This window comes from Rhinolophus hipposideros, assembly GCF_964194185.1.
Source record: "Rhinolophus hipposideros genome assembly, chromosome: 1".
Taxonomy (NCBI): Eukaryota; Metazoa; Chordata; class Mammalia; order Chiroptera; family Rhinolophidae; genus Rhinolophus; species Rhinolophus hipposideros.
The window spans coordinates 52254617-52269151 of NC_138047.1; the positions used below are offsets into that span (position 1 = coordinate 52254617).

Consider the following 14535-nt stretch of genomic DNA (forward strand, 5'->3'; position numbering starts at 1 on the left):
TATAAAATCCAAGATTTGATGAGCTATAAACTCCTGTCCTTTGAATAATGCTATTATTATTGGTTAAAATAAGCCATCTGATTTATCAATGTTTTAAAATAAATCCATTAAGTGCAAACCTCTGGACAGTCACCATTCTTTATTCCCATGTATATATGCTTGAAATACATATAGTGTTACTGAAATAGAGAATGAGTCTACCAAACTAACACAATGAAAGCTTTTGTGTGGCTTTATAGATAGGTGAGCCCGAACTCAGCAGATAATTTCTGAAATTGGAAATACTTGGGAAGAATAAATATATGCATGAACCCACAGGTTGGAATAGGGTCACCCCAGCTATAGTTGCACAGATGCTTGCACAAAGTATACAAGTGAGATTCTTAGGCCTAGGTCCTAGGACATTAATTTTAAGTAAAACATTTAACCTCTTTCTCCCTTATTCTTCTCACCTGGAAATAGAGAAAATTGACCTAATTGCTCATGTAGATCTCTTTATGATTCTCCATAGTTGATTTTGCCTCAATTCATCCAGCCCTGATCTACACCTTCATGCCCCTGTTCCCCACCTTTCGTCACCTTAGTCCTCCAATGGCCTGTCTCAGTGCTTTCTCTTTGATTTCTAAAGTCACCTGACATTCGTGTGTCCTTTTGGAATCTCTCTCCTGCTTTGATTTCGATGAAATTGGACACGTTCTTTTCATATCTTTTTATTTTATCCTCATTTATTTCCTAGAACTGTCTTCCTTTTCCAACGTTCTAGATTTTCCTTAAAGTTCTTTACAAAGGTGTCAGTTTTTCCCTTCCTGAGTTAACTCATTCCTAATGCTTCAACTATCACATTTAAATGGATGACACCCAAAATCTAAATTGGAACTATAATCAGTCTGTCACACTCCAATTCATGTTTCAGCTGTTTACTCAGAATTACCATCTGGCTCTCCTGAATACCCCTTAAATTCAACATGTCTAAAACAGAATCAGCATTGTCTCCAGGGTGTATATTTTTCTCTCGACTTTCTCATTGATGTTAATGGTATTAGCATCCTTCAGTTACTGAAACTGGTATAAGAGTGACCTTAACCTCAATTGTCAGTTACTGCAATATGTACCTGCATCAAGTATCCTACACCCACTCCCTCTTTTCCGTTTTCACTGCCTCTTCTTTAATGCAGTTCTCTTATCAAGGCTACAGAAAATCCCTTGTTCATACACTTTTCTACAATTGATCCCGATCATTACTATTCTCAACTTTGTTTTTTCCCTAGGATTTAATGTTCTAAAAGTTTAGGATGAGGCTCCTTCTCCACAGATAACCTCAGCTGTAGGGACCCACACATACCCAGTTAGTGCAACCCCACGCTAGCTCCCCAGCCATAGTCCTCAAATCATGGGTGGAAAGACGATACAAATCATCCCAAATTGTAGAAAACCTGATGCATATAGCATTCTGTAAAGTTGCAGGGAGTGATTAAGTTATTCAAGATATGGTCCTTTTATAGAAGTTACTTTTTTTCCTACTCATTCAAGGGCTTCAAGAAATATTTCTCAAATAAATTAATTGCAATCAAATCAAATACTTACAAATAATAATAATATATTGATAACTGATTATACCATTGATTATATTCTTTTTTCCACTTCTCTATCCCCTCAGGTTTCTACATTAGGACACTTGTCAAAGGAATAACTTAGTTTAGGCAGCTTAAAATATTAAGGGAAAAGCATTAGATCTGGAATCAGAAGGTGTCTCTATTTTCCTTTCCACATTGTGGTTAGCTGTGTGAACTTGGCCAACTTTCGGAGTGTCTCTGAGATCCTGTTCTTTCACATTCGTACATTGTGGAAATTATGCCTGTCCTGTGACTTCCCAGAGTTATTGGGAGGCTCTAATTAGACAGATGTGAAAAGATCTTCAGAGGTCCCTAAACATTTGGGAATTTGGCTAATCATCCAAATCACTTGGGAGAATTTCGGAGCTCCCATCCCAGAAATCTCATTTTTAAAGGCTTTCCAAATGATCCACAATTCGGAAACCAATTATGCCGATTTTTAAAAGTGAGAATCATTGCTGTAATGCTTTAACTGCTACCGTGTTTCCCTGAAAATAAGACCTAGCTGGACAATTAGTTCTAATTTGCATTTTTTGGAGCAAATATTACTATAATACCGGGTATAATATAATATAATATAATATACCGTAACATAATATAATACCAATCTTATATTAATTTTTGCTCCAAAAGACACATTAGAGCTAATTGTCCGGCTATGTCTTATTTTTGGGGAAACATGGTAAAATGTAACCTTTGCCTTCTTAGGCCATTGGTATCATCATGTCTGAGTTCAAGAGCTTTTGGGTTGTCTTTGGACTGCTTTTAGGTCTGGACTTTATATAATTAGTCATCCTGAGAAAAGCTCAAAAACTTTTGACAATGACAAGTTTTGAACTTTACCATAAAGGGCAGAGGGCTGATAAATAGATTCAGTCATTTTAGATGCTTAGAATATTTTATAGTCTGAATTGACAATGTAAATACACTCTTACATGCATGCAGTGAATTAAGCTAAATTCTCAAAAGTTATGGGTACTTCAGAAAATCCAGAAACATAGATATTTTACAACCAATAAAATGAAATGTATTGAATGAAAAAAATACTGCTTACTCTAATGCTTCTCTATAGTTCTCAATGTCATGTTCCCAAGAACTGTAAGGTTTTTATTTCCTAAGCATCCATCATAACATGATGGTATTTTATCAGAAGCAGTAGATTTAATTTTATCTGTCACATAGCTGTTACTGGAGTTTTGGTAAACCATAATAATTTTAAGGCAGCAGCTTAAATATAAGAATGAGCTGCTGAAATAGAAACCATGCATGTAACTAGAAATTAATTTGTAATTCCTTTCTAAGATTCAGTTCAACACAAAAGAGAGGTTAAGAGGTAAACAAGTCTAATCATACCATTCTTTGATTTATTAACATCATTCCACAGTATTCAACAAAACGTATATCACATTGTGGTGACATATAACAATCATGGAATGTTCTTTGTTTAGAAATTAACTTGATTGACTCTCTTTACCATTTCTTTGTAAAAGAAAAGAAACTGGTTTGCAGGTCCTTAACCTCTCCATTGCTTTGACGTGTTCCAAGTCTGAGCACACCCAAGTATTCGTGATCAAGCCATGACTAGCTTCCATACTATCCATCAAAGGTGAATAGTTTTAACTATGTTAATTAATCTCCATTTTCTTTATGTAGAGTTAAGATGGTATATGGGTAATCATGGGTCAGACAGATTTGGGGTCAAACACTATCCCTATCACTTACTATCTGTGTGACTTTGATTAATTACTCACTCCCGGAAGGCCTTGCTACTCCAAGTGTGGTCCCTGGGCCAGCAGCACCTGTATCACCTAGGAGCTTGTTGGAAGTGTACTCTCAGTCCCACACAGAACTACTGAGTCAGGATATGCACTGAAAAATATTTTCCATTAAAACTTGAGAATCATTGTTCTAAGCCATGGTTTTTCCATCTGTAAAAATAGGGTACAAAGAATTCTTCATAGGGCTCTTGTCAGGATTAATTAAATGGGGATAACGATTATAAACGGTTTGGCATAGGGCATGATATATTGTATGCCTAAAATTAATATTTATTACTAATGCTTTTCAAAAGCACTCTTTGAAATTTTCCCATTTAAAGGGATATATTCTGATTTTAATGAAAGAAAGTTTAAAGAAGTTTAATAATTTATTTGTGATCATATGCTATTAAATGAAGCCATCCGGATTTACATCTCTATAGCAGGGTCACCCATTTATATACTATGCTCTGATGTACAACACAAATATATATGTTTTTTTTTATTTTCTATAACTGATACGATATTTTTCATAGTGGGAAGGAAGTGGAGAGACAAAACTTTAACACTTGTGAACTCATAATCTCACAATCACTTCTGGTTTGGATAAATAAAAATCTCATGGCAAATGCTGTCTTCTCTCTTAGCTGCTTTCTGTTAAGATGGCATCTGGTCAGTTAGAGGTAAAAGGGCAAGGGCTTCTCTGCCAAGCAGTGATGGGTCAGGCCTGGTTCCTTGAGCTAAAACCAACGTCATCTGGCCTTTCAGAGAAATAGGATGTCTCCCACTGCTGAGCCTTACTCTTTCTGACTGCGAAATTCCTGTGCACAGAGACTTCTTATCCTGACCCAGATTCTCTTAGCACCTCTGTTTTTCCTCAGTGGAGAATATGGGTTTGTTTGTTTCTGCTACATTTCACACACGACTTGTGGGAAATGAGGAACAAGGCTTTGGACTCATCTATTTGGCTACCTCACTCCATCATGGGGGCTCTATACCTCTCATGTCATGTTGGCTATGTTACTGAGCCCAAAACATAGAGCACATTTTAGAGTTTATGACAGCAATTGAAAAAGCCCCTCCCATGGCTTCTGTTAGCAGTTTTGCAGGCTGTGTTACAATACAGGGTGGCCTAACAAGTCCAGCACTCTGCTTTCTCATGCAGCCTCTGTGGCTCTCATACAGTCTCTCATACCGTCTCGTACAGTTTCCACACATCCCTCAGAGTTCCGTAGCTCCATGCTTTTCTCCTGATGTTTCCTTTGTCTGAAATACCTAATCTACTCTGTCCCCATCTCCACATGGTCAAATGGTACTTATTCTTTGAGATCTAGCACAAATATCATGTCCTTGATGCTTCCGTCTGTGATAATCTTCCCTCTTCGACTCCAAGCCTCTTTCCTAATTAATGTTTACCTTGTGTCTTGCAACTTCATAACAGGAAAAAATGGAAGTCGAGAGTTTAGAAACAGTGTTTTACGTATTTATTTAATTCCTACCTATTTTCCTCCACCTCTTCAAAGCACTAGCACATGACTTTACCCAGTGGTAGAGAGTCAATGAATATTATTAAGTGAATGAAACAGGCCTTTAGAAAGACAAAGCGATAGGTTTATTTAGAAAGCAAGGTAGAAAATTTGCTTTTTGGGGGTAACTAGAATAACTAAGTAACTAGATTTGAATTGGGAGTTAGAATCATGAAAGAGTTAGAATCATGAAGAGTTTTTCATGCTCTTACAACATGAAAAACACTAGCTGAATCCCGTCATACTGTATATGAAGAACTGAAAATATGAGGAGCTAAACATGACAAAACTGAGCCGGTTTCTGGAACTCCTAATTTCCATTCTAGTGTTTTATCCAATTAAAGAACATTTTATTTTTAAATTTTACACACACTGTTAATAGAATAATTAATGAAAATTTTGAAAAAAAGTTTACTCCACAATCATACTATCCTGATATATGGACTGTTGTGTCATTCAGATGCTCATTTAGACATTATTTGTAAGAATTCGTATATTTGTATAGACATAATCCTAATTTACCTAAAATGTCAAATGTAATTGATTTTGCTTAATATTATTCTATAGTCTTTTCTCTATGTTGGTACATTGTTATCACAATTCAAATGTTTCATAGTCACATAAATTTCACTGAGTTTGTGTACCAGATTGTCTTTGATTTTCCACCATGTAGTTGATACTGATGAATAACTTTCTGTTTATAGTATTTATTGCTTTTGAAGTATTTCTGATGGATGTATTTTTAGACATTAGTTCACTAAATCAAAGTCTAGGAACATTTTTATTGGCATTTATACATATTATTTTTCAAAAGAGTATGTTAATTAGTTAGGCTACTTTCATAACAACCTGACAAGCACATATTATCGCTATTTAAATGGGAAAATGGTGATTGAATGATGCTTTATATGCATTTTTCTGATTATTCGCAATATGCATTTTTTAAAATCAGTAATTCTACTAATTTTGTGAATTTGTTATTCATGTCCTTTGTCTTTAGGGTTTTTTGTTTGTTTGTTTGTTTTTTCTCACAAATACAAGCCTTTGTTATCATTGAGGTAAATATTATTTTTAATCAATCCATTTTTTTTATAATCAAAAAACTACTAGGATCAGACACTTAGGTCAGAAATTACCAAAATTAAAGTTACGTTCTGTTTTACCTGCTTTCCCTTATCTTACCTTCCCATTAATCACTTGTTTCATTTCTGCTCCATTCTGGGGTCCAGGTTCTCATTCTTTTTACTGTTGTGCCTTCTTGGACTTGTTCTCCCACAGCTGCCACGTGGTCAGCAATGTTTGATCCTTCCTTCTGCATCACAACATATCAGTTTATTGTCATATTGTGTAAGGCAGTGTTTCCAGTGGTGCAGGGTGAGATGCTCTTGGTGGAATGCATGATCATTTTAAATAGCATACTGACAAACTTTTAAAATTTGATTCTTATTTTTTATTTTAATGTGTATTAATGTGCACCTTCTATCTATATCAAGTTACACGGATTTTACACTTATGTGAAGAATATATTAAGTAATGTATAATGATATATAAATACGTATATCTTTTTTTTAAAAGATGAACTTCTTTTTCTCTCACATGTAAAAGAAGTCAGAGGTAAGCCAGTAAAAACTGGCAAGTTTTCCAGAGCTATCAAAGATTCAGACTCCTTTTGTCCTGCTTCTCTGCCATCCTCAGAATGTGATTTCCACCCCACCGTGCAGGATGGTGTCTTGAGTTCCACCATATTTAAGTTAGCAGAGAGAAGGGTGGATAGAAACCATTAAATGAGCTTGAGAATAATGTTTTAGGAAGAAGACCATGACTCTACTTTTAGATGTGTTGAATTTGAGATTGACATCGAGACAATAATTGGAAATGAATGTAAGAGTCAGGGACTCCAAAGAGATATGTAGAATGGAGCCATAAATGTTTGGATCTCCTGCATATACATGGTAATTAAGGCCACTGGTGTGGATATGGATGTTTAGGAATTTAGTCCATAAGAAAAAGAGGAGCAAACATAGCACTAAGCTTTAGGTAACACATATACTAATTGGCTATGTAGGAAACAACGAGCTTATAAAGGATGCAGAAAATGATTATCCAGAGATTCAGGGTAAATAAAATAAACCCCAAATAGGGGAGAATTGTGAAATAGATGTCAGGAAAAGACACTGTTCTAGAAAGAAGTCAGGCATTCAAAATCAAGTAAAATATGGCCTGAAAAAAAATCTGATATTTATCAACATGGAAGATAATGATTTTTGAAAGTTTGTTGCAAAGAGGCATTTAGAATGAGATAGTCAGATGACATAATCACAAGCTTGATTGGAGCAGGTTGATGAGTGACTGAGAAGTGAGGAACTGCAAATAGCAGAACTGGACTGCAGTTTCCAGTGTGGCTGTGCCTGGGAAGGAATGATGTAGGTCTATGTATGTAAGGCCTTGTGGGGACTTTTTTTAATAGGAGAGATTGAGCATCATTAAAAACCAGTGGGGATAATTTATTTGAGCGGGAGGGTGGAGACAATTTGAGAATCCTGAAAATGTGGGAGAGAGTGAGGAACAAAAATTACAGTTGTAGAGGTGGGCATTAGCTAGGAGACAGACAAGCTCTTCTATTGGAACCAACTAAGACAAAGCAGTATAAATGAAAGGGTGGAAAGTAAAACAGGGAGTGTGGGTATTTAAGGGAAGTAGAGAGGAAGAGGTGCATTTCAGCTCCCTCTCTGGTTTTACATAATTTTCTCCTGCTTATGGATGTGATCTAATATTTCCAATGAAGATGGGGATGGGGAGGAGATTCAAGACAATAGTTCTCACCATGTGTTTTTTTACAAGATACAGTAAGTGACTCGTAACTTAATGATTATTATGTAACAAGTTTTGTGTTTCTTTTAATTTATAATAGAATTCTTGCAAGCTAGATATTGCTTCATTATTTCATTAAAAACACTGTTATTCTTATTCATTTTGATAACTCATTATTCCAGTGTTAAGAGGGATTGTGTGGGGCGCTGGTCAACAATGTTTTTTCCTTGCATTTCATTTGAGATTCTCAGATTAAATACAGAATGCTTTTCTCTCTCTCTCTCTCTCTCTCTCTCTCTCTCTCTCTCTCTCTCTCTCTCTCTCTCTCTATTATTTTTTTATTAGTTTCAGGTGTACAAAGCAACCTAATAGGTATTTAAACCTTTCTTTTCTTAGCTTTATTTTTTGAAGTAACTTATTCTTCTAAGCCCTGCCTCTTATTAGCTATCTGTTTATCTGCTTAATACCTTTTTTTGTTTCCTGTGACTTTTTATACCTTGGGTATCCTAATAAACTTCAGAGAATTGGGACCAACATCTCCACCCTGAATTTGGTAAAGTCTTGGAGAGATACCTCTTTCTGGATCCTCAACATAGTCATAGTCCAGATTTAAACACACACACACACACACACACACACACACACACGTCTAAATCTACTTTAATTCAAGACCAAGGAATTCTATTTAAAAGGTCTCTCCAAGTAGCTTTTTCCTGTATCCCACATTTATCAGTGATTTTAGCAGAGAAATATAATAATGAAAGAATTGAATTCAGCTTCCAGAGACTGCTTTGTCATTTAAAAACTAACTCTGTGATCTTGGAGTAGACAATGATCCCTGGTGCTTCGGCATAGACTGGGAAAAATTATACACAATCACTTGACAAAACTCATACTGCTGTGAGGATCAGACCTGATAACCTCTGATGTGATCAGACTGATTGAAAGATATTACCCACACTGGACCCTATCCTTGTTACTCTCTTAAAACACCTTTAATTATCCATTTCTCAGTAATTGTATAAACCTCTAAGTTAGTACATTCAGTTTTAGGCATCTCTCTATTAGCACTTCAATTAGGCAGATTTTCTTGTAATCACTGAGCATTTCCTCTTGGCTCTTTCCTTTTTCTCCTAATTATGATGTAAATTCACGTTTCCAGAATTCCAGAGAGATTTTCTTGCAAGCTAAAAGGCCTTTGCAAGGATTCACAGAACACGGTCCACTTCATAGAAGGCTCTGGAGTGGGTATTTGGAGGTATTTAGAATCACAGTCTGCACTTCTCATTCCTCATTCCTAAGGGAACTTTAAAACAATAGCTAACATTTATTGGATGCTTAATATTGTACGACGCACCATTCCAGGCATTTTGCACACACACACTCATTTAAGGCTCAGATTATCCATTTACTATTACCATCAGCTCTATTTAACAAAGCAGGAAACTGAGGCACAGCGAGGCGAAATCACTGGCCCACGGTGTGGGGCCAAGCAACCGATGATGTGAGACTCGTCATAGTGATTCTTCACTTTGCTGCACTGGGCGATTCTGAACTTCACCCGATGGTATCCGGACGCCCCTTAACGGGACGTGAATAGCTTGTTTGGAATCCAAGCAGCTGGCTGGTATCCCCGGGAGAGCAACATTTCTTCTGAAGGGAACGGGGGGTTGGGGGGAGGGGGGAGGGCTTGCAGAGCACTGAGCGCCCAGCCCTTGGGCAGACATCGCTGGCTGGGGCTGAACAGCCCTGCGGTGGCAGGTGGCTTGAGCGAGAAGGGAGGAACCTGTTGCTGAGCCCCGCGGAGGCGCCTCTGGTTACCCAAGCCGCGGGAACTCTCCTGCCGTAGCGCGGTGTGCAGGTGAGGATGCGGGTCAGGCTTGGATGATTTCGTGTTCGCAATTGGGAACTGTTACCTTTTATTTTGCGACTTGACTCTTTAGACTTTACCCAGTCCCTTCCTGGTGCTTTGGGCACCCTCTGTGGAGTCACAGTTCGGGAGGGCATCGCTTTGGTCACCAGCCCGACATTTGGGGGACGTCTCTCGGGACTATGGATGCCGGCTCCCAGGGAGGCAGAGTTGAGACCCGGGCGAGGGGCGAGGGACTAGGGAGCGCTTTCTTAACCATAAAGTTCTCCCAATGCCCCCTTCCGGGGCCGTATTGTTGTAACTTTGATGAAATCTCCTTGGGTGGCATGCTTGATAACAGCGAGAGTTTTCTAAACTGTTCTCTTCATCCACGATGATTCCGAGCTTTGCCTATCTTTCTGTTATGTGAAGCTGCGTATTGTGCGTTTCTACTTGCCAGAAAGGCTGAAATGTGTTTTCTTACCACATGTCCAGGACATCACAGAGGCCTCTGTGAAGGCTCTTGGAGAGACTTTTAGCTCTTTTGGGTGAGATAGGGTGAGATAGGCTTTCCAGACAATGCCAAGTTTAACCTCTTTTCTGCCAAGCCTGCAGGCATTTTCCAATAACATTGATTAAAGTTAGGATCTGGTTTTGGAGATCAGGAAAATTATCTGCTCTGTGCTGTGGTTTTTGCTAAAGGCAGAACTCTAAACTTAGAAACGAAGATACATTAATTTATCCCCTCATTTTCCCTCAGCAAGATAGTTCAAAGATTTATTTGTTTTAAAGAATCTTAAATATAAGATGACATAAACTATAAGACGATGTTGGGATTTTTTTTTCTGACCCAAATATTCGGTTATTTTAACCCTGTGTCTAAATTTCTCTTTCCATTATACATCCAACTAATTTTCAATTGATAACTAGTGAAGGGGAGGGATGAGTAAATTGTGGTTTGTTGACTGTGGATATTGTTGTTTTCAGCTAGAATCCTGTTTAAACAAAAATAGCTTGTAAAATTATCTTAATGGTGGTATTTTAAGTTACATTGAATCTGCAAAATTCTATGGAGTGCTCAAAGAACCATTATCATGAACAGAAAGTTCAGTGATAAGAGTATGCAGAGCTTTCAATCAGAGTCTTTCATTTGGTAAAAGCTGCTATAGATTAACAATTTGAGAAAACAGCTTCTTCACTATATCTCCTGCACTATCTTTAAAGGTATATATTAATATAATTAAAGAGTAGATATTGTAATACTCTAAAATGTGCTTTCATTATTGCTTGGTAATGACACATACATTATAATATATCATTGTCTTATGCTTTTCATTAATGTGTAAGTTCTTCTAAGATCCATATTATCCAATTAGGTCTTTGTACCAGCCATTTTTCTTGATGTCGATAGGCATCTTCAGGAAAGTTTTAATCTCAGACTTATTTTTTTTCTTTATTATCTACCTATCTATTTTATCCGACATTTTATTCGGGAGCATTTTGTGAATACATTACAAAATATTAAAAGTATATGTTAGAAATTTGTATTTATTTTTATAATACTTTTACCTCATAGCTCTTGCTAATCACTCTATTCATTAATAGTTTCTTTTACTGATGTCAAATGCTGTAGAATGTATTGATATAAATTCACTATTACCCAGTGAATGATTTGCTCTTTCAAAATTAAGTCATTTATTATTCTTGGCGTTTGTGTGTGTGATTTTTGATGAGAATTCCATGAAAATGCCTCTGATAAATATTCATGAACGTTTTCACTGCATTGCACTAAAATGGATTTCCAGCTGTAATAGGGACATTCACTAAAGCGAACTTTGCTCCATAAAGCTTCATCTACTTAAAAATAATCACTTTGTACAATATTACCTTTCTTATTATAGAAAGAGGGAATTGAGTAAGATCAATATAAACATTTCTAAAATATATCTATATAGTCATTTAATACTCTTACCAAATTGTTCTCTTAAACACATGAATGTTATGCTTGCCATTAGCCCGATGTTGACAGCTGAATTTTCTTTCCTAATTCCCTTTAGCTTTAATTTCTAGCTCTGTGGGATAAACTGGCTCTTAAATGAATTTTTCAATTGCCTTGAAACTTAACACTAAGGGTCCTGAGAGTGCCTCACTGTATTGAACCTAAGGCAGATGTAAATATACTGCCCCAGCAATGAGTTACAATGGTTACAATAGACAGCTCTTTCACATGGCTCTCATTCCTTCATGTGCCTTGTGGGATGCTGAGATACAAGATTTCTAAAAGTGAAGAGATCAGATTCTCTTCCCAGTTAGGCTTCTTACTGGCTCTGTGCCTGAGGCAAATCATTTAACTTCTTGGATTCTAAGATTTCTCAAATGTAAAGGATGAGCTAGAATATGCTTTCTAAAATCTTTCCACTACTCTGATTTCCCTGTTTCTATGGTAGAAGAGCAGAGGATAGTGGGTGTGAGAAAGCTCAGATATCCTTGTTTTGCCACATGAGAGCCGCTACCCTAGGCACAGTCCTGAAAATTCTATGACATCAATGTCTCCTGTGTAAAGTGGGCTATTAGAAGTAATAAATGGATGGTATATATGATCATGCTGGATGCAACCTTTGGCACATAGGAGATGTACAAGGTGCACACATCTATCTCTGTGAAATCTAAAGGGGCTTCTGGCTTCTGGCAGGGAGATGAGCAAAGTGCAGAGAAGTCCCTGCTTCATGTTCAGGTGGCCATGACCAGTATAGCTCTTGAAGTGTCTGACTGGCTCCAAACGATGAGAGCGTCAGAGCCTCAAGCACGTTATAAATACCTCTTTGATATCTCCCCAAATCCTCCCCCACCCCCCACAACAAAAGTCAAAATGAGTCAGGACAGCACGCAAATGCAATTTATCTCAGTGCCACACAAGACTGAAAAGACATTTCCTCTTCCAGTTCCTTGTCAAACTAGGCTCAACTCTCTCTTACAGCTGAGCAACCTGACACTTTACATAAAGAGAACAGCAGCACAATACAAATCACACCATACCAGTCATTTAAAGAAAAGAAAGGAAGAAATCACCATAAATAAAATAAGCCTTAAAATGCCAAGAAGTTAGCTCTCCCTTAACTTTGTGGCCACTGAACGTTTAATATTTCCAAATATTACCAAAGTAGATTTGTTATTCTATTTTCTTCTCAGGCTGTGGAAAGGGTTTCATTTAGGTGCCTGCATAGAGTCTGGCTTCTACTGTGGCCATTGCAGACTAAGGACTGGACTAGGACTGACGCACCTTTCTCTAGTCCCTCACAGAAATCTCAGGTGACCTATATTTTCATACTCCCAAGAGTCTACCAAACATATTAGACTATTACAGCTCCTGTTTTATTCCCTCAAAATTTAGAAAACAACAATTTCCCAAATTGAGATAGTAATAACTAACCTTCAGTGAGCACTAACTTCATATGCACTATCTCATTTAATCCTTGTGATTTTGGAAATTGAGTACAACCACAGTCCCTATTTTATTGATAAGAAAACCGAGGCTTTGGAAATAATTTACCCAAAGTAAACATATTTACTAAGCCAAGGAATCAGGATAATGAACTCATGTTCACATGCTTAGATTCTATTACTGTGGGACCCTCAGTGAGATAGTAATAGCAGCTTACATTCAAAGTTTGATTTCTGCATGTGCCAAGGCTTTGCAAAGAAAAGCTACATGCGTAGGAAGAAATAAATATTACAATCTTGACAAAGGTTCTTATAAGCGGGAATAGAAAGCATCAGACATTTGTGAAGCTTTCCCAGGTGCCCACACCTGAGTCCAAACACTGCAGACCTGTGATCTGGAGTCAGGTCTGGGTATATGTATTTTCATGATTCTGAGTGAAAATAATCCTCATGATTTCTCATAATAAAAAAAATTGACCCACATCGCTACTTTTGCAGTCACAAAAAAAAACTTCAAGTTTTGTCTGGGAAAAGGGATATTTAGAGAAACAAACAGAAAAACATCTCTTGAATTCAGCCTCACTAGAACTCCAGTTAAATCAAATAGTTGTCTATATTAGAATTTACCACCAGTGAACATAAAACTCAGTAAGGAAAATTCCCAATCAAGAGCTTGCTCACGACCTTATGATTCTGGTACTGGGACATGGTAGGGGTTGGTATGGTGGCCAGCAATGATCTGTCTCTTATATAAACTGCTGCTTTTTTCAGAGAATGTTATATCAAAAGCCCTGTCTCCTTGAAAAATGTAGACTATCAAAGAGGTGTCATCTATAGTACCTAGGATTTCTCGGAACTTCCCTACTTTGTAGTGGATCTTCTTTAAAGTCTTTAAATTTAAAGTAATTATTTAATATTTCTAAATTTTCCTTTCAGTTTCACTCCTTGGTCCTGCATTCTTGGCACATTGGTACTAAAGTAAATCCTAGAGGAACACAGCTTCTAATCCTTTTCGTAAGCAGAGTGTATCACATTTGTATAGGTGTTCTCTCAGCAGAGTTTATAGCCTTGCCTTGCATTTCCGTGGTCTTCTCTCTGGAATTCCCCATCCTCAACAGGTTTGCAAGAGATTTTTGTTCTTGGGTAGGCATTTATATCATTTATATCACAGTCTTCAAAGTTCAAGCTAGAATCCTGACTCAGAGGTTGCCTTTGTTGCCACTTATTTCAGCTGGAAAAGCTACCTCAAATGATTTCTGAGCTATAGTGTGGTTTATGGTTCTTCTAAAACTAGTAGCCCTGGGAGTTCACCGAAGGCCCACCCCAGCTTGAACAAGTACCCCTATCCTGAGCTTGCTTTTCTTGATATTTCGATTATCCAGGTTTTAATAACTTCCATTCATGCTTTTCTACAGTAGGCAAAGTCTTACATCTTCTCTCTGACTTCATCCTCAGCTCTCATTCGTCATTTGGTACCTCCAGCCTGGAATCGACCAAGCTCAGCCCTACTTACAGATTTTGCACTTGCTATTCTTTCT

General features: G+C 37.3%; 1 protein-coding gene across 3 annotated transcripts in view; it reads left to right on the top strand.

Moving 5' to 3' along the window:
* Positions 1-14535, top strand: part of NPFFR2 (neuropeptide FF receptor 2) — a 306596-nt gene that overhangs the window by 250426 nt on the left and 41635 nt on the right. The window contains exon 1 of one of the 3 annotated variants that reach the window (XM_081063837.1): positions 7692-7742. The exons of 1 other annotated variant lie outside the window; for it this stretch is intronic. The gene's annotated coding sequence lies outside the window, so the exon portion shown is untranslated. Of the gene's footprint in view, positions 1-7691; positions 7743-9453; positions 9569-14535 lie in introns of those variants that run through there. One more of the 3 variants, XM_081063836.1, reaches the window with a different exon arrangement.